This window comes from Canis aureus, chromosome 30 (assembly GCF_053574225.1).
Source record: "Canis aureus isolate CA01 chromosome 30, VMU_Caureus_v.1.0, whole genome shotgun sequence".
Lineage (NCBI taxonomy): Eukaryota > Metazoa > Chordata > Mammalia > Carnivora > Canidae > Canis > Canis aureus.
This window is the reverse complement of record NC_135640.1, coordinates 36,826,820-36,847,350: the sequence shown is the minus strand read 5'-3', so window position 1 is coordinate 36,847,350 and position 20,531 is coordinate 36,826,820. Positions and strand designations below refer to the sequence as shown.

At 44.8% G+C, this 20,531-nt stretch overlaps 1 protein-coding gene across 1 annotated transcript in view; it reads left to right on the top strand.

Annotated features, from left to right (window-relative positions):
• KCNJ6 (potassium inwardly rectifying channel subfamily J member 6) overlaps nucleotides 1–20,531 on the top strand; it is a 270,925-nt gene that overhangs the window by 77,092 nt on the left and 173,302 nt on the right. The window lies entirely within an intron of this gene.

Sequence of the window (20,531 nt, the reverse complement as noted above, 5' to 3'; positions counted from 1 at the left end):
TCAAAGTATGGGGTTTTATTTGTAGGTCTGTGTTGAGGATTGGGACCCAGAGTAATTCCAATCTGACTTTTAGGAGGTTTAGTCAAAGTCGGCTCAAGTTTTATGGGCAGATATTCCAAAGGCTGGATAATCCAAAGAGAAGAAAGAATGGCTTGTCATTGTTCAATCTTTGAGGTGTACTTGAATATTTTAAGATACGACAATTTAAAAATGGAGTGTTTGATGTGGAAGTAGCTGGTAATGATTCAGGTTTGGAATAGATCAGTGGTATAATGCTCTAAGCTCTTAAGTTAAATAAATAGGATATACAAAGCATTTTTAAGAGGAAAGAAGAATTAATTATAATAAATCCTCCTGCAAAATGAGAAATGTAGTTTTATACATTGAAGTTTGAATACTAAAGACCATACGGATATGAAATAGACAATGCAGGCTTTTTCCTTCCTCCCTTTGGAAATATACATTTTCCTGGTGATAGAACTCATATCTAAAGTTACAAGGGAAATTTGTGGATACTTCTCTGTTATCATCCAGGCCATGAACACCTTATTAAGTTTGACCTGCATAATTAACCACTAATCTTGCCCACATTTAACTGGGCCCTTGCTTCCTCCTCTTGCTATCCCTCAAATCATGAGACTATTAAAATAGAAGTGTTTTGTAGCATAGTCGATGAATCCCACGTTCCCCAAAGGTCTGCCCTCCCCCAAGAAAGAAAATGTTAAGAAGATCTTTGCATTGCATTTTTTTAATCCCTGACCCAAAACTCCTGCATAGTTTCATTTATCTTGAGCATTAATTTCATCATGTAAATGGTGACTTCAGGGGACTGCGCAACCGCCCCATAGCACTTACAAGCCTCGCTTCCACTCATTTCTGTATCTTCCCCACCCTGAAACTGAAACATTTCAAAGCATTTGCCACTTGGTTTGAAGACCCCCAAACTGGTTCTCTGTAAGGGAAAGGATCTTTTTTTTTAAGGGAAAGGATCTTAAGTCATGGAATGCACGCTGTTCTCAGACCTAGAGGGAAATAGTGAGGGGACCAGTACCATCACAAAACTGACAAACCTGTGTTGTCAAAATATGCAATGGGCCCATGGACAACACCCACTTATTCATAATCCACAGCACATTCACAGATCTAGTTCAAATCTCTAAATCCAAAGTCACCAGAACAAAAGACCCACAGATATTCTCTGAATGCTAGAAGGATTGATGACCCAGAGCCCAGCATCATGGCCAATGAATAGTCTTGAGTGTGGGGGCAAATTCAACTGGATGGTGTTGCATGTGAGATGGGATGCTAGCAGTTTTTACGAGGTCCATGTTAGAAATTGATATTCGAATTCAGTGAATTTTTTTAAACTCTTCTAACTGAATTGTAAAACAGCAAGGGCAGTATAAAAGTCAATATTTTTGGCATGCTCAATATTTCTGATAAAGTTGTTTTAATTTTTCTAGTTCTATGGGATCCGGGGTATTTAAATAAGGACACCCCACACACACTGGACTACTGATTTGTTGGGTTTTCGTTTCAGGTTTAGCCCTACAATAATTTTAATGACTTTGACCTATGAATCTATTGACTTAGGAGAATTCTGTCAAAATGGAATTCCAAACCCCTGGGTATATGAAAGGGTGCAGCCATTCTTCTAATTTACTTTGTCTTTATGAAAAGTTTACATAAGTATGTTCAATGCACAAGGAAATTTAAAGAGCGAAAACAGATCTCGGAATCATATCCAACATTCCCATTTACCGATCCTGACAATGATAAAGAAACACTAATATAAAAAATACATAATTCTTGTAGGCACTTGCTATGAAAGTTAATCATGCAATACCACCAATAAACATTTCATCAAAACTAAACTCCTGAATAATATTACAAACGATTATACATTGATTCTACATAGGAAATCTATAAGGACATAAATACATAATTATGTAGGGAGATTCTATCAGTAAGCTAAGCAAAGAATTAGCATACAATTACTACACAATAAGTTTGATGGGAACATCAAATCCATGGCCACTGGGTAAAAGGGACATAAACAGAACCACAAATGCCCAGGACACAATGCACTGAATGGTTTTCCAGAGTCAGTAAACACTTTGCTTGTTAAACTGCCAAGCAAAAGCCATCTGGTTACTAGAACATATCTGTGTTTAACCAGAATCAGATGGTGATTCTTCTCCTATCACCATAAGGGTCCAAATGGGATCAGTAGATATGCAAGTATGCAAGAACCGTAATGGAGATGGGGTATCTTCTTCATCTTCTAGACCAGGGATAGGGAGTATTTTTTTCAGAGTGCCATTTATCACCACCTCAAAAAAGATCTGTTAGTCTCCCAGTGTTTTAAAAGGGCAAGCAGAAGACACAAAAATGTTAGCAGGTTTTTAAAAGTGTGATGAAAAGAAACTTTATTCAATCGAAGCAAGATAACCCCTCAAAATATTTTTATGCCACATCATGGAAATGAGGAAGGGGTATAGAAAGGAAGAAAAAAACAAAAAGGAAGAAAACCAGATGTGAAGGAAGAGGTAAACAGTAAAGGTACACATGAGAAAAACATATAAGGAAAAAAATATATGTGTGAAAAGACCCAGAGAAGTTGCTGTTAAGGAGGAAAGACACAAAGTCACAAGATGGTAAGTAGGCAGAAAGAAGAGGTATTAACAGAGAGCAGCTCAAGAGAGTCTAAAATTAGTGAATTCCACACTTGCAACAACCAGTGGTGGACTTTCAATCTTTCAAAGGCTATTGATTTTTTACCACTGCCCATTGACATTTTAATCTCTGTCTGCATCTTGGAAATGGATATATTCCTACTTACACAACCGGAAGCCCAGTTCCAAATGGCTCAAACAAAACCCACATTGGAAGAAATTACCCTGAGCTTACCCTTGGTTACTAGCACTTTACTACCCCAGCCACTAACTGAAATCAAGCTGAGAGACTAACCGGTGGAGATTGCCAACCTTGTCCATAAATCGGCATATGGTGACCCAAACAAGAAAACCACATCCTACATGGTGCTGTCATTCGAGGAGACATTGGGGAGGGCAGGGTCTGTCCTGGCCACTGGGATCTAAGTCAGACAGTGACAGATTGGAGATGTCCAAAGACATGCAAATGGCTTGGGGGCTCTGGAATCACGGTCTTTATGAGGCTTTGATTCCATAGATTTCTGTAGATAATTCACTTCACGGTCAATGCATGCTGATGTACCATCTCCACACCTCGAGCTGCAGGGAACTTGTCAAATACAGCGTGGGGAGTCTCAGCACCTGGGCCCACGAATAATGTGGATTAGAACTAAATATCTGTCTTGTGCATGGTGATGGGGTTGTAAGGATGGAACAGATAGGGGACATTGGCCCTGACACCTTCTGCAGGTTGCAGGGCGCCTTCCCAGGGTCCCCCATCCGGCACTCTGGTGGCATCCCACTCCCCTTTCCTTCCTGGAAGCAGCAGCACGTCATCACTGCAGTGGCAAATAGTGCCCGAGGCCGGCTGTGGCTCACTCCAAATGCTGGCATGGGCTGACTTCCTCGGCTCTCTGTTGCCACCTGCCCAGCCTCTCTCGGGCACACATGCCCTATGCATTTGCTCTGCCAGCCACAGGATCCCTTCCAGTCTTCCCCAAGAGCACCCGCCCTCCCCACCCCGTTGTCTCTGTGGTTGTCACAGCCATCACACACCTGCATAGCAAAGAGAAGAGCTGCTCATTGTCATTCTCGGGTACCCAGCCAACTGCCAGCTGTGCCCTGAGTAGCTCCAGGGCGGTCCCTTCCCAGGGCCGGGCAGAGACAAGTGGGCTGTGGTTCCTCCCACTGCCCATAACCAGAGCCAGGGGCGTGTTTTGTAGGGGCTTAAAGGTCTTGGCTGTCTGCATTAAGGCAGAGGGAATTCCTCCTATGATGAAAGAAACAGCTCAAATTTAGGCCAGATTTGAAATTGTTTAGTATCAAAAGAAATGAAGAGTGAGAACCAGCTACAATCACTCCTCATTAAATTAGCTCCATTCAAATGCAGTGTTTTTTTAATCACTTAGTCCCTCCTTATGGAGATGTTATCATAACCCTGGCAATTGTGTGAAGGCGTGGAAAAGACCAGAAAACAAGGACCCTGCCTGCACCGTGTGCAGCGTTTTGGGGGAGGCAAGAGACTCATAGCTGCGTGCAGAACAGCACACCCTGGCAGAGGCTGCCGGGTAAGCGCTGCAGCTTGGAGGCAGATGCCCAGCACGGCTCTCCTTCCACAGCCTTCCAACGTGTGCGTGCATCATAAAGGCACCCGGAGGGTGTGCAGGTGCCACCAGGCAGCCAGTGGGAACGTGAGTGCCAGGACCCAGCACAGAAGGACAGAGGTATGGGGATGTGGCCAGTGCAGGGCAAGAGCAAAGTGTCCATGTGGCCTGAGCCCAGAGCCAGGCCAGCGAGGTAGCAGATGGCCGGGCACGTGGGCCAGAGTCACATCGTGAACTAGTGCACAGCTTGGCTTTCTCCTACGGGGGAGGGGCAGCACTTAAGATTTTTAAGCAGATCTCGCCTTTTAGAACGATTGCCAAAGGCCTCGTGGCAAGCACTTCTGGTCTGGGCAGAGGCAGACAGAGGCAGCCGGGAGCTGGTGCGGCGGACGAGGCCAGACCACGAATGTGCGAAAGAGGCCGTGATCGGATGTGCCATGTGCTGAAGAAGAGAAGGAGGGATGTGGGGATGCGGCCCAGGCTTTGAACTTTGGAGAGGGAACTGGTGGAAGCTTCCAGAAGTCCCTGGCACTGAAAATGCCAGCAGGAGGAGTGATTTGAGGCATTGATGCAATGGGTACAAAGTTGACGGTACTGAGTTGAGGAAGTGCACCACGGTAAGACAGAGGCTTCTGTGGTTGGGGTCCTCTTTGGCACGGGGTCAGCATGCCTGCAGGAAAAGTGTCTCCTGCTCTCAGGGGTACAAATAGGGCAGCCATGAAAGTATCAGGGGAGGCCAGGTCACACTATGCTTACAATAAAACATTTCTGCCACTGAACACACACGCCCATGCACACATGTACACACACCCATATGTGCGCACATCCATATCAATTTCTCCTTCACGCCACGTGTCCACACTGGTCGGCCGTGCACTGGGCACTTCCGTATCACCCGGAGGTTCCATCTCCACCTGAGTTTTCATGTTCACTGCCATGAGAGGAGAAGAACGTGACATATCAACACTGTATCTTATAATTCCACTCAGAAGTGACACGTCACCTCTGCTCTCATTGCATTAGCCACAAGCCAACACCATACCTAACTTCCAAGATGGAAGTGGTGCTTGGAAGGAGGTGGAAGGCCAGCTCTAACCAAAGACAGAGAGGTTGAATGAACTGTATTCTGGAAATGCTGAGAAACCAGACTGAGACACAGAGAGAGAAGTCGCTTCTGAGCAGTGGCAGGGGATCAGCATCACCCCTAGGTCAGGGGAATGGAAGGAGGTGGCATCTTGGAGAGACATAGGAGATGTGATAGCTGCCAGAGATTCCTCCTGAGGCCTAGAAGAGAAACAGAAATATCTTGAAGAAATACCTCAGAAAAGGAAATGCAGATGGAAGAGACCAAGACTAAGAGAATTCTGAAAAGCAGGTATCAGAATTCTTGAGAGTCTCTGTCCCTCAGTCCCAAGGTTCCAATGAGAAGGAGAATGGAAGCATAACCCCCTTTTGGGTTCAGCCCATGGGGCCTGCCCTGCTTGCTGGGATGCTGTAAGGTGCTTAGCCTGTGGGGAAGTGCCCACTCACCCTCTCAGACGTGCAGTTGCCAATGCCCTAGGCCAGGCCCTCTTGGGCAGGGTGTAGGATTTTAGCACAACCTACCACACTTCTGCAGCCCCCTCCCCAGTGGGAAAGGACCAGAGTTGCAGGTCCAAGCACACATGGCACACAGACTCTGGCCTCCGTTCATGGCTGGTCCAGACCCAGCAGCTAGACTGGGAGTCAGGGGTCAAGGAGGACCCTTCAGGCAGGGCAGAGCTATGCTTCGTATGAAGTCACTAGGGCACTAAATAACACGCTGTCCTCGGAGACTAAAGCTCCACCGGGCTCACTAGAGCGTGCTTTGTAAAACATGCCTTCTCCTTTCCAATAAAACTCAGATGCAAAAAAAAAAAAAAAAAAAAAAACTCAGATGCTTTGAATATTGAGACCTGTCCCCCAAGCTCACACTCACATGGGAAGGCACAGCATCATCTCACAAGTGACCACCTTCAAGCCCAGCTCATGGCTCCGGACTGCTCTCTCAGCCCTGCCGTGACACGGTCTGTATCACACTTCCGTCCTCCATTCTCTAAATGAGCTCTGTGGTGAAGCCGGTTAGGCGGGCAGGGCTGCTGTCCTCCAAGGGCAAGGGGTCCGTCCACTAGGGAAGCTTCAGGTGGGTGGGAAGCCCCCAGGGCTCTGCCTCCATCAGCTCTTGCGGGCTGTGTGCCTTTGACCTGGCCTGGCTGCATTGCCCTTTCCCCTCCTCTCCTCTGCCTTCCTCCTTGACAGGGGGCATGTGACATGGTGCCCACCTAGCATGCCCCCCTCTGACTCTCCTTCCCTGGTTCCCCACCTCCCTTGCTTGCATCGCCCGGCCTCCCGTGTGGATGGGACGCCAGCCTGAGCCCCTCCTACAGGTGCGCGGATGCTCAGGAGCTCCAGGCCGGGGGCAGGCCAGCCTGACAGAGGTGGCCCTTGCCTCTGAAAGCAGCTCGGCCACGTGCTTCTGGGCATCGGTTCTGGAAGCCCAGCCTAGAGGTCAGTTCTCTGGTTCTCCCTTAGGCCTGAGAGCGAGATCGTACCCCTAAACCAACTCACACTCCTGCTCACACTCGCCAGGCTGGTGTTGTCTCCTCGACTAGTAACTCGGACTAATGTATTCTCTCCTGGATGACCTGTAGCACACTGGGGGGGGGGGGGGCACAAGGGTGGACATCAAGGGGGGCCAGTCACTGGGGCAGCAGCAAGTAGATCTGTGCAGAAGTTCAGACTGCACGTTTGGTCTCCAGGCAATACATCCCTTCAGTCCCATCACTTGGTAGAAAAGCTTCCTTTGATCCAAAGCAGAAGACAGTCCGGCGCTTCCCGGCCTGTGTGCCTCTGAAAAGCTGCTATTTTTTTTTCCACAACGAGGAACATGCTTGTCCTTACTGGAAAGCATCTTTCAAATTCAAGGATAATTGCTCTCTCGTTGAGATCAGGGGGCGTGTTCAGTCAAGCAGAGCTCCTAGCTCCGAGGCTCAAGGGCCCGTGATGGACTCTAATCCTCTATCCGTGGAGTGGCCTGAGCCTCATCTGCATGGGGGTGGGCTCCTCATCATCCCGCCTGGTCACCCCACCTCACCCTCCCTGCCCCTCAAGGTGGGACTTCTTCCTCCCGTGGTCTCCATCTGCCTCTCACTGCGAGCCTTCCCCAACCATCGGCTCCTCCCTCGCCATCCCCAGAACAGCCTGTAATTTAAAGGATTTCACTGGTGGAAACACACAGCAATGTTCAAAATGGCAAAAGGAAATAAATTTCAGCATAGGAGGCCTGACATTTGTCATAAGTTATTACTGGTCCTGGTACCAGTGGAAACAAGACTAGACCTGTTTTCTCGGGCTTATTTCCATCCAAGATCTCGGAGGTCCCTTGGAGCCCCACCTGCTGATGAATGGCAGATTTGGTCACTGAGACTCTTCTCTGACACCTGTGCCTTCTCTCTGGCACCAAGATCGAGGTCAGGGTTTCTCAACCTGGACACCCTTCATACTTGGGGCTGGGTAATTCTCTGTTGTGAAGTTTTGTGCATGGTAGGGTATCTAATAGCACCCTTTCCTCAACTCACCTGATGCCACCAGCATCAGGATGTGACAACTAGTGTCTTCAGACATTACCTGATTTGGCCTGGGGAGCAGAGTCACCCCCTGCTGAGAGGCTGGGAATCACTGTTCTGAATAAAAGCAGGAGGAAGGTGAAGCAGAACCTAATCACTCATTCCTCTGCAGCAGTGGTGGGATTTGCTGGTTGATCGTAGACCGTCCCGAGGCTTCCATCTCCAATGTCAGGCTGCGCCATGGTTTCCCACCACTACTTGCTTAATGCAGTGGTGGTCAACTTGAACCACTCCTGGCGGCCACTGAGCATCTGCCTAGGCTGCCTGGCTTTGGGGACAACCAAACCCGTTTGTATTTCTATTTTACTGATGACGCCATTGAGTCTCAGAAAGATGGAGTGATTTTTCCACTAGTGTTCAAGAGGAGAGCTGGGAATACCACAGCTCTTGGGACTGGCAGAAACAGGAGGGTTTCCAGTAGGGAGGGGAGGAGACAGAGACCCGGGTTCTTCTGGAGGCTACCAGGAGTGTTCTTCTTTCCAAACATCAGTTTTTAGGACCCCTCCCTTTACTGTCTCAGTAATAATTTTTCTTGCTTACTTTGCCTTTCCAAGCCATTGGTGGTGGAAAGACCAGTTCTGGAGCAGCCACATCCTCTCCACTTTTCTGCACTAGTTTCCACTGGTCCCCATCTCAGGAGGCACAAATGCTGTTTGCATGTCACTGGGAATAGCTTCCTCTCTTGTTTGGGATCAAAGGGACTTTGGTCTTCCCTCATTTCCCACTCCTTTTCCAGAAGGTAATCACACACAGGGCAGATGTTGGAGGCATGAATCATCATGGTACCAGCCTAGCTTGGCAACTTGGAGCCAGCTGCCCAAGCCTGGCTGCTATCACCATCCACTGGGGCCACAACCAACCAGAACTCTCTATCTCCATCACCTCCTCTGACCCACACATGCTCCGGCAACAGGCTGTGTTCCTCATGCTTCTTTGTTCAGCCGTTGGAGTACTCAGGTGATACCCCAGAGCTATGGAGGAGCCATGGCTCCCACTGAAGACCCAAGGGAAGAGCCACCTGTTCAAGCCAGGGACCCAGATCCCATAGGGAATGGGAAACACACCCACCCCCACTTGCCTTTGCTCCAGCCCAAAGTACAAAAGTAAACAAATACATTTTTAAACTCTCTTCCCTCACACTTCCTCCCTCACCTCCCTGCCTCCCACCAAATGCCACCCCATCTCACTGTCCTTCTCCTCCCTCCTCCCACATGCTGCCACCTGGCTCTAAGAGCCTGCTCCAGCCTCCCACCACCTGCCACCAGCTCATGATCCTTCCCTCCCCCCTCCCACCACTCCCCGCTCCTCCCCCACCCCACATCAACTGCTCTGCTAACAACAGGTCTCATCAAGGAAGACAGGGGAAATGAGAAGATGTGTCCCCTGGGGTTGGATCACCCCAAGGCAGGCTGTGGGGGGTGAAAGTCAGGGTCTCAAGATTTTCTCTGCATCCTCAGTCTCTAGAGTAAAGGGTCCCCTGCCCAGAGGTATGACCATGAGAAAGGCCAGAGGGTAAGGGATAGATGCCCAACTGGGCAAGGAGGTGTGGACAACCCAGAGGAGGAGAATATGAGCAAATGTGTGTGTTAAGTTTAGGAAGCCTGAGATAAGGCACTGAAGATGTGAGTGAGCAGATGGTAGGAGCAGTGGAGAATACTGAATTCTAAAGGCTCCAGCTCAAGAGCATAGCCCCAGGACTGGGGAGGGGACCCTGTCCATGCTGAGCACACAGTGTTTTCTCACATCCGGATCGATATGATCTCCTGGGCAGAGGAATTTGCTTTTTTCCTTGTGTAGCCCTCTTTGCCTCGTTGATATTCCCAGGGAAGAGAACACGGGTTCCCTGTGCAGGGCTGTTACCGCTCCCACTCCCAGCCCTGCTCTCCCTCCTGGTGACAAGCTGGGACAGCCCGTGGGCTCACTGCTTCCCGCTACCTCCTGGATTTGTCTGGGGTGGGTGGAGGCAGGCAAGCACCTGGCTTCTGGCGCTGGGGAAAATTAAAATCAGGTGAGGTTCGGTGGCACCGAGTAGGAGAAAGCCACTTCCCAGGCTTCACCAAATCTTGGCTTCACCAAGAGGAAAGAGCTAAAAGGATCAGCAGTAAAAACACCACTGCCTACATTTCTCGTATGCCTTTCTGCTTTGATTTAATCTCCCTCACAAGATATTAAATTTCAGACTCAAGGGCTTTAAAAGGAGGGGGCATCTTGATTTTAAATATTGACTCAGAGAATTGCTTTGCAGCCCAGAACTGCATTCATAAAGGTTTCTGCACAATTAGCAAAGCATCCCTGACATGCGTGGCGAGGCGAGTGGGGTCCTAGGGAGAGGTCTGTCCATCATTGCTATCCCCGGCACTGCTGAGTCCAGCCTCCTAGCTGTGAGCCCACTGACAAATTACCCATTCTCCTCTGCAACTGAGCGTAGCAACCACCTGGCACTGTTTTGATAATATACATAAAATGATGTCTATGCATATATGACCTAATACGTATATTTACGTATATATTATAATATATAATATCTAAATAATTGCATCTGAATATGAATCGAATGTGTAATAGGTACATTGAAAGTTTATAACTGTGTAGAATATATATTCTTATACTGAACACTAACCTATAAAGCATTTAGCATAGCAATTGTCCCACAACATGTACTATTATCACCACACCTCATTTAACTTACTCTTCTCTAGCTATTAGAAATATATTTGTGTTGTTGATTTTCACCACCTTGTACTATATTCAAGTCTCAAAGATCCAAGGGTTACATATGACACGGCTGTATGGCTTTTTAAGTTAGCAGTGGGCACCAAAAACTTCTTGTTGACTGATTTGGGCTGCTTTAGGGTTTTAATATACGGTGTTTGTTACCTATGGTACCTTTCTTCTGACAAGTTAATTCTGCACCTTACATGTCACCTTATGAGAGTCTCTTTATGGGCTTCATTGCTGTATATCAGTACTCTTTTCGACTCAATCTACGGACTCTTCCCTCCCAATATCACGTGGCACAGATGTGATTTTGATGATGTCTGCTCCCTGGACTCCACGACTCAGCTTACAAATTCAAGAGAAAGAAAATTCACTTGATTTTCTGAAGTCAAACCCAAGCCAAACATCACTCTGTCCTAGGTCACTAGGGATTTTTCTTACTAGATATTTATTTAATCCAGATGATGGCTCTAGTTCTCACCTACGACTGTGTGTCCAATGAAATCAAGGAAAAGCACCCAATGATCTGTGTGCCCTGAGTGCTAAATAATCCCCTTCCCCAGATAATTTTCTCCTCCTAGTTGCTAAGCCCTCACCTACAGGGACAGGCCTTTGCTCTTCTGGTTTCTAGCACACATTGTCAACAAGAATGCTCTCAGTAAGATAATGGATTGGAAGAAACTAGTCTGGATTTTTTTCCTCAAAATCCAGGATGCTAGTCTGGATTTTTTTTTTTTTTTAATCCAGAATGCTCTTCTCTTGTGTATGTTCCAAATTCTCTTTCCTTGGCTTTAATGAAGGGAAAGGTGTCAGACGCATCTCTAAGACTCTCCCATGGAGAAGATTTTCTTACCATTCTCTCCTGTCAGACTTATAAATATCACTCCGTGGCCACTGAGAAAGGAAGAAATAATTTCTTGGGTAAATCAAGAGTTGTAGTCCTCAAAATTACTTTGCATGATCCTTCCCTGAATCGTTTTAAAAAATAATATGAAATTTTAATATAAACCAAGAGTGAGTCCATCACAAAAATTAACCAAGTAATAGCAAAGTGCTTACCAGCAGGCGCCATGAGTGAGTGTGGGAGGGGAAGTACGTTATAAAATAAGAACCATCCTCTCAAGACTGACCAAAAAGATGACACACTCCTTTGAACAACAAGACAAGAGCTCTTGTTTTTCATGAGAAAGTAGATGAGATAATCCCAAGTGAGTGGGGTACACCTGCAAACCCCACCTTTATTTATTTATTTTTTATTTATTTATGATAGTCACAGAGAGAGAGAGAGAGGCAGAGACATAGGCAGAGGGAGAAGCAGGCTCCATGCACCAGGAGCCCGATGTGGGATTCGATCCCGGTCTCCAGGATCGCGCCCTGGGCCAAAGGCAGGCGCCAAACCGCTGCACCACCCAGGGATCCCTTTTTTTTTTTTTTTTAATTTACCTTTATTTTTTTCTAAACCAAGACACAACATCAGATAAAGTTCAACTCACAACTGCACGCTTCTTGGAGGAACCTCAAGTGTATGTTGTGATTTGGAAAGACAAGATCATCCATAAGGATGACCTTGGATCTGCTGTCAAACAAAACAGTAACAATTTGCACATTTCTATGCTTGATTGTTATTGATACCAGAGTTTCTCAGAAGCTGAGATGTGAAAATGGGGAGACTCTTCCTTGGGGGGTTCAAGAAGACTTCAGGAAAGCTGAGCCTTCAAGAGTGATCAGGCTTTCCCTAGGAGAGAAGAAGAGGTCACAGTGCTATAAGTTAGGGGGCAGTAGAAAGCACAGGGGGTGGACATGGGCATGATGGAGGCAAAAGAGCACAGGTGTGTATGAGGGAACAATGATCAGGATATATTGGCTAAAGCTGGACATTTTTAGTAGGGAGACAGTAAAAGTCTAGGAACAATGGAGGGGGTAAGGGAGGCACTGAATGCCAGATAAGAAGTTTGTAAGTTATCTGACAGACCAACATTTTCTGAAGTGTATTCCTAGAGACGTTAGTCCCGTAGCATCCTCAGAATAAATTTTTAATAAGTAGAATTGAGGCAAGGTGTTGGTGAGGCAATTATTTCAGGAAGAACTTGCCCCTCCGCTTGAGATCTCCAATGCCTACTAGTATTAAAAAAGCTTCAAGAAGATGCCCTGCAGTAAGGAAATCTGCCTAACTTCTGCAGTAGGGTGAAAAGTGGGCCGCCACAAGAGATCCACATCCTAATACGTATATCTGTGAATGTTGCCTTGTATGGAGAAAAACTAGGGAGAAGTCTTGACATATGTAATTAATTTAAGATTCCTGACTTGCGTAAATTATCCTGCATTATCCAGATGGGCAGTCACATGTACCCTTCTGAGAGGAAGGCTGGCGAGATTTGACCTCACACAGCAGAGCTGTAGTGTGAAGACAGAACAGAGAGGTTGGGAGGTGCTGGCTTTAAAGATTGGGGCGATGCAGCCACAAGCCAAGTAGCCCCTGGAGGCTGGGAGAGGCACGGAGGGATCCTCCAGAGGGAGTATGACAATGCTGATACCTTGCTCTCAAGATCTCCCAGCTCCAGAACTGTGGGAGAATAGATCTCTGTTGGTTTGTGCCACCCAGGTTTACCAGGTTTGGGTAAATTGTTATGGAAGCCCCAGGAAATGAACACAAGAGAGATATTGAATGACTGTTTTGCTTCTGAATTATATTTGTCTAACAGCTGTGTCATCATAAAGATTGTAAAAGTGTTAAACGTGGATTAAGAAAAGATTTGGCCAGCAGGAGATCCGGTAAATGTATCAATTGGGAATTTTGAATTTTCTTGATATTCTCTGACCTTCTAAGTTGACCAGAACCAAAATATGCACTATTTTGTACAAAAGCCCCTTGTTGATGTCAATTCCAATAAAATAATTTGCACTGTTATAACAGACACAGCCTACACGTTCATCAGAAATGGCTTGATCTGTGGCCCCCAGACAGAGCTGCCATCCCTCAATGAGCCTAAGACCAATAGAAGGTTTTATTATAAAAGAGAAACAAATCCATGGAGATTTAAAGTTCTTTGAGAAACCTCCCACTGGTCTTCGAGAGCCAGCTCTGACAAAGCTGTGGATTCCAGCATCTAAAGTAAAGAAAGGCATTTTCTTATGTCAAGCATCCTCTCAGCAAAAATATGCTTCTCAATACTGGGAAGGAAAATGCAATTAAGGAATTTCTTTGGAAAGATAAAAGCAATAGTCCTTTAGAGGCTACAGAGTAGAGGATTCTGTGGGTTTTCAGAAATGAGAGCGGCCAGGTTGTAGAGGCCCCAGAGCTGGTCCAGAGATGCCCTTTGGCAAGTGGTGTCGGGTGCAGGGAACCAGGCACCTAGCTGTACCCTGCCTTCCTACCCACATCTTGACAAACTCTTCATTGTGAAGGAAGTCTAAGGGCCACTCCTCGACTCCCAGACCTTCCACAATGAGGGATTTGTCATCCTCCATGTGCATCTGGATTGTTCTCAAAAATGCCTCTCAGAAGGCAAATTCAGGGCAACTGGTCAACCCAGGAATAGTAGCTGCAGGCTGTGTTAGTTCAAAATATCTCATTTGAAATGCTGTGAGCAATGCACACTTTTAACAAACAGGTGTGACAGTTTCCTGTGTATCAATTCTCCCCTCAGTTTGAATCCTTGTATCCACTCAGATATGAAATCTTATCTCTGGTTGCTCCTGTCTTAGCTTTGCCTAAAGAAACCTTTAAAATGATAATGGCTGTTTGACGATAAAACTAATCCAATATGATAACAGTAAACCTCTGTCATTCAGTAGTCCCTGTGTATTTGCTATGTGTCTGCCCTTTTGCTGGATGAAATGGCTGATACAGACTCCATGGAGTAGAATTTACTAGTTGATTAATAACCAAATCCAGTTGACTAGAATCCTCCCATACAATACATTTGAGAAAAATAAGAAAATGACAAAGAAAAAAAAGTAACCAGCACGTACCCCTAACAGTATGGACATAAATATTTGTAAAGCGAACAACTGAAAACAGAGTTTATTTACAAATAATAAAATAATTACCCAACCAACCGAGGTGGTAGTCGTACAACATTATGAATATATTAAATGCCTCTGCACTGTTCACTTTCAAATGGTTAGTTTTCTTTTATATAACTTTCACCTCAATTTTGAAACAATTCGTTATTTTCCATATTGTGTCTCACTGTACTGGGAACAAAATAAATCTAGCCATGTCTTCTCAAACCCATGCAGCAGAAAGATCCATAGGTCAATAAATCACTGTGTGAGAGAATCCTCTAGGCTGCCAAACCAGTTGATAAAACCAAAGCATTTCCAGAAAAGCCCATGTCAGTTTATGACCTTCTAAGTTAGAATATCCATTTCTGAGTCTGGACTGCTTGAAGCCCTTCTCATAAATATGGCGCCCTCAAAATGCAAAGATTATACCCTTCAATTCCCTAGGGACCATAGTTCTTCCCATAAGAGAAAAATGTCATGAAATTGATGAAGACACTGAGGTAAATAAACCACTGGTTAATTTATTGTTGAGGTTGAGGTTAGAGGTGCAGGGGAGCCAGGATGGACTGAAAAAGCAAGCCTGAACCAGAAGCCTCCAAATTCCTGTGTTGAGGGAAAAAAATTTTTACCTTAAAGTCCAAGTTGAGAAAAGTGGAGTCAAAGAATAAAAGTAGTTAAAACTGCAGCTCTGAAGGTGGGCAGAACTCATGTGTCATGGTATTTTGATGTATTTTTGCAGGAATCAAGGCAAATCCTCAGTTAAAGGATTAGGTACTTAACAACAATGCTAGGGGGAAAGTGACAAACTTGTCAATGACAGCAAAAAGCAGCATGTGCTTGACGTCAGGAGTGGCTTATCCTGTCAGTTATGCCTGGCTGTGGTCTCTGACCCTGGGTCCTGGCCCAGAGCTTCAGAAGCACCTCGGAGTTCCCTGAGTAATGAATATCTTTGCTCTGCTAATGAGGTGACTCTTGATGGACCCCTAGTAGGTTCAGGATGGGGGCTGGTCACCTGAAACACCAAGCCTGACCTGGGTGGGGAGAGGAGACCGGAGATTGAATTCAGTCATGTAGCCAATGATTTAATAAGCTCAGGGGAGCTTCCTGGTGGATGAAACCCTGGACATCCCAGCAGGGTGATATGCCCTGACTCCCCAAAACTCAGCACTCCCAGACCCCGCCTATGAGTATCCTTTATAATAAAACTGAAATAGCAAGTATACTGCTTTTTTGAGGTCTATGAATCATTGCAGCAAATTATCAAACCTAGAAGGGTCATGAGAACCCCAGAATTTATAGCTAGTAGTGCGGTCAGAAATATAGGTCTAAAGTGCAGGTGGTCTGGGGACACCCCTCCCCCAAAGTATGGCTGGCCTCTGAAATAGGGCAGGGCTGTGGACAAACTGAGTTCTTAGTTTGTGGGATCCAATGGCACTGCCAGGTGGTAAGTGGGAAAATTGAATTGCAGTACACCCAGTTAGAGTGGAAACAGGTTTTATATTTATCTATTTTATACTTATTATATAATATATATTTCATATGTCATATTTCAATTTCCCCCTCACCAAACAGGGTGAAAAACACACGTAAATGGGTAAAATTCTGACAATTTAATTTTGGGGGCTAAAACAAGAAAACCTACTTCAGAATTAAAGCAATTTATTTTCATTCATAATTATGAATTCTGATATATTCCTAATGCAAATTTTGGCTCTTTTTATTTTTTGTCAAGCAGAAGAAATATTATTTCTATTCACATGAAATTAGAAATATAGGTGGGTTTTTTTTAACCTATTTTCCTCTCATCATTTATTCCAGATTTTTCTGGTAGGAAAATTACCTAGAATTTAATTAATGCCTTCTCGGTGACCTGGCTTTCTTGACAGCCAAATATAAAAGATAAATGAATCCACTTAAAAGGCAAGCCTGTATTCTTTTAGGAGCCTTTATTTATATCAGAACAAGTAGCATATTAAAAGAAAGAAGGAAAGAAGAAGAAGAAAGAAAGAAAGAAAGAAAGAAAGAAAGAAGGAAGGAAGGAAGGAAGGAAGGAAGGAAGGAAGGAAGGAAGGAAGAAAGAAAGAAAGAAAGAAAGAAAGAAAGAAAGAAAGAAAGAAAGAAAGAAATCCAGACTTAAGGAGTCAGACAGATTTACTTTAAAAAGCATAACCATATAATTTTATAATTATATAAGTTGACTCTTGTCAGGGGTTGACCATTGGACAGCATAGGGGTTAGGGGCACAGACTCCCACCCCCGGCCCACATGCAGTTGAAAATTCACATATAACTTTTGACTCCCCCAAAAACCTTACCAATAGCCTACTGTTGACCAGAAGACTTGCCCATAACATAGTCAATTAACACATATTTTGTATGTTATATGTATTGTATAGTATGCTGTGTTCTTACAATAAAATCAGCTAGAGAGAAGAAAATGTTTTTTAAAAATTCACAAGGAAGAGAAGATACATTTAGAGTACTGTATTATATTTATCGAGAAAAATCTGCACATAATGGACCCATGCAGTTGAAATGCATAGTGCTCAGGGGTCAACTGCAGTACATTATTTAACAGGGAATATATCTTCAGACAGGATTTTTCCCTTAAATATATCATTTCCTTTCAAATTTGTCAAATAGAATTCCAATCTCCATGACCACTTTATTTTATTTTTTTAAAGATTATATTTATTTATTAATGAGAGACACAGAGAGAGAGAGGCAGAGACACAGGCAGAGGGAGAAGCAGGCTCCATGCAGGGAGTCTGATGTGGGACTTGATCCTGGGTCTCCAGGATCACACCCTGGCAGGTGCTAAACTGCTGAGCCACCCAGGGATCCCTCCATGACCACTTTAATAAGTATTTAACAATGTTCAACTTAGATATTCCGACTTTACGATGGTGCAAAAGGAATATGCATTCAATAGAAATCATGCAGTGATTTTTGGGTTTTGTTCTTTTTTGCTGATGGGAGGTACCACCGTCTCTCGTGATGCTGGGCAGCAGCCCCAGCCGCAGCGGCTCCAGACAGCCAGCCCTCAGGATAGTAAATAATAAATGCACTAGCAACCATTCTGCATTCACGCAGCCATTCTCTTCCTCACTTTCAGTCCAATATTCAGTCAACTCCATGAGACACGCAACACTTTATTATCAAATAGGCTTTGTGTTAGATGATTTTGTCCAACCATAGGCTAATATACATGTTCTGAGCACAGTTAAGGTGGGGCTGGGCTAAGCTATGGTGTTCGGTAGGTTATGCATATTAAGTGCATTTTCAACTTAGGAGATTTTCAACTCCTGATGGCTTTATTACAGTGTAAGCTTATTATAAGTTGGAGACAGGTACCAATGGTTTTTAAATGCCAGGAGTAAACAAGTCTAAGAGGCAAACAAAAGAACAACCTTCAGTTTTGAGGCAATGACATTCTGAGAGTTCTAAAATCTCAGACAACTTAGCACAATTTGCTTCTCAAATGATCTCATCCTCCATTGTTTTTCCAGAGAAATGGTCCAGGCAAAATGTCAAATTGAAAGGTCAAATTGAAAAAAAAAAAAATGTGAAATCTTTCACTACTTGCTGCCAAAAGGATCCGGAACAACAAAAGGAACTGTAAACAAAAACTTCACAGTAATCACAGAGGGCAAATATCCAGTTGGCCCAAGGTGGATGAGGTCACGTGATTTGAAAAACTGTTCAAATATCCAGACAAAAACAAGAACAAAAACAAATATCCAGACATTGAGAATGATACAAAGAAAGCTTTAATATTAGCAGCAAGGTAAAATAGACCTGTGGACTTAATTTTTTCAGCTCATCAAATATCTGTTTTATCCATCGCTTAATAGTTGTTAAGTTTCAAACAAACCTTTGCAGTTTACCCCTCTTATCAGTGGGAGGCATAACGATTTTTATCCTGGTCAGAAACACAAAAAAGATTGAGTATATATTGTTTAGAGCTTCAATATCCATCCTGTAATGGGTAAAACATAGGAGGATGTGAGAGAAAGGTTTAAAAAAAAATCAGAAATATTCCTCTTGAAATCACCTGCCATTTTTCAGTGAATTGAAAAATATCATTTTGACAAAAGAACAAGGGAAAACCCATTAGGACTACTCAGGAAACCCTAAAGGCAGCTGGATGAGGGACAGAGGTATTAGCACTATGGAGAAATTATGATTTGAAATTGGCTGTATTGTAGATCACTATAGAGACCTTCGTTAAATGGCCTGTTGGGGGGTTGTGAACCCGTCCAAAGTTGCATGAGGGCCAGAGTTTGTACACGTTTAAGCTTCCATGGAGTAAAAACATGGGATTCCATCATCATTCGGATGCCACTGGCTAATTAGGAGTCCCAAGGAAAGGGCACTGCCTTCTAAAATGGCACTTTGTGTGTTCTATTAAGTGCCTCATCAGCTCCCGCCCGCCTTACCGATGATGTATTCCCCACAGCAGAGGCCCCATGGATGGAGAGGCTGGTTTCCATGGAGATGTTCTGCAGCTTTGCTGGTATTCCCTACAGAAGGGAAGGAGACTGCCCCAGTGCTCAGCGTATGCACACATACAAACACAACCCGCACACGCACTCTTCTCAGCTACACAAACTGGCTATGAATAGCAAGAAATGTAAGATCATTGAAAGGGGCAACTGGAGTTTGAAAAATGAGGACACGATTGGGGAATGTTTTGTGGGAAACAGACTTTTTTTTAGCATCTGTAAGCTTTGGATTATGTGCTTAGCTGAAGATGAAAAGAGGTTGCCATTTTGTCTACATCCTGGGGATGGGCAGATGGGCCTTCGATGAAGACTGTGGTACTTGAATGGGCAAGATTTCTCTGAAGGCTGAAGGACCTGGCCTGGTGAGGAGCTAAAGCCTAAGCCCAGTACCCCACCACCGAGGGAGCCAGGAGACAATGAGATCACTTTCCAGAGAAATTGTGTGCATCAGCATATCCATATCGCACCAGAATAACAACCAGCAGTCCCTCTCAGGGGATTGCTGGACCATGATGGGGGTTCTGGGGGGTTCTATTGTTGAGTGATTTGGAAAGGGCAGTGCACAGCCTGAAAGGGAATTTCTGGCCTGCTGTAGAAATGCTCTTGCTCTCTCAATAGAGAAAATGCTTTAGAGAAATGCAAGAGCCTTTCCCCTTTTATTTGGGAATTTGGTCTCCCTTGGTCTCAGAACCACCATATCTTAGCTGTGTGACTTTAGGGAAGTTACTTGACCTCTCTGTTTTGCCATCTGGGAAACAAAATTAATAAATTAGTATATGTGTAGCATTTAGTACGTGTCAGGGGCTTTTCCAAGCACTTTATTGTCTCATCAACTCATCACAGCAGCCCTCTGGGATAAATATGGTGTCATACTTGTGCTGTGGGTGAGGACACAAAAGCACAGAGAAATTAAGAAACTTGCTCAAGATCACACAGCTAGGAAGGAACAGTCAGGATTCAAACTCAAACTGTAACCCCAGTTGTTTAGCCTCCACCCTCTAGCACCTTGTGTAATGCCAAGAGTACTGAATCATTTTGTGTTCTGTTTTACATGCACTAATGTATTTCATCTCAACGATACCATGAAGTTGGTGCTAACAGACTTTCAGACGAGGAAATGGAGACATAAAGAGGTAAAATAACTTGCCCAAAGGTATACAGCTAGAAGGTGAGGGCACTGGGATTTGAGCTCATGCATTCAGGCTCCAGAACAATCGGGATCAAACACCCAAAAAAGTGGCAAAAGAAACCACCTCTAGAGGGGCATCCGGATGACTCGGGGTGGAGCATCTGCCTCTGGCTCAGGTCATGATCCTGGGATCCTGGGGTCAAGTCCCGCATCAGGCTCCCCACGGAGAGCCTGCTTCTCCTTCTGCCTATATCTCTGTCCCTCTCTCTG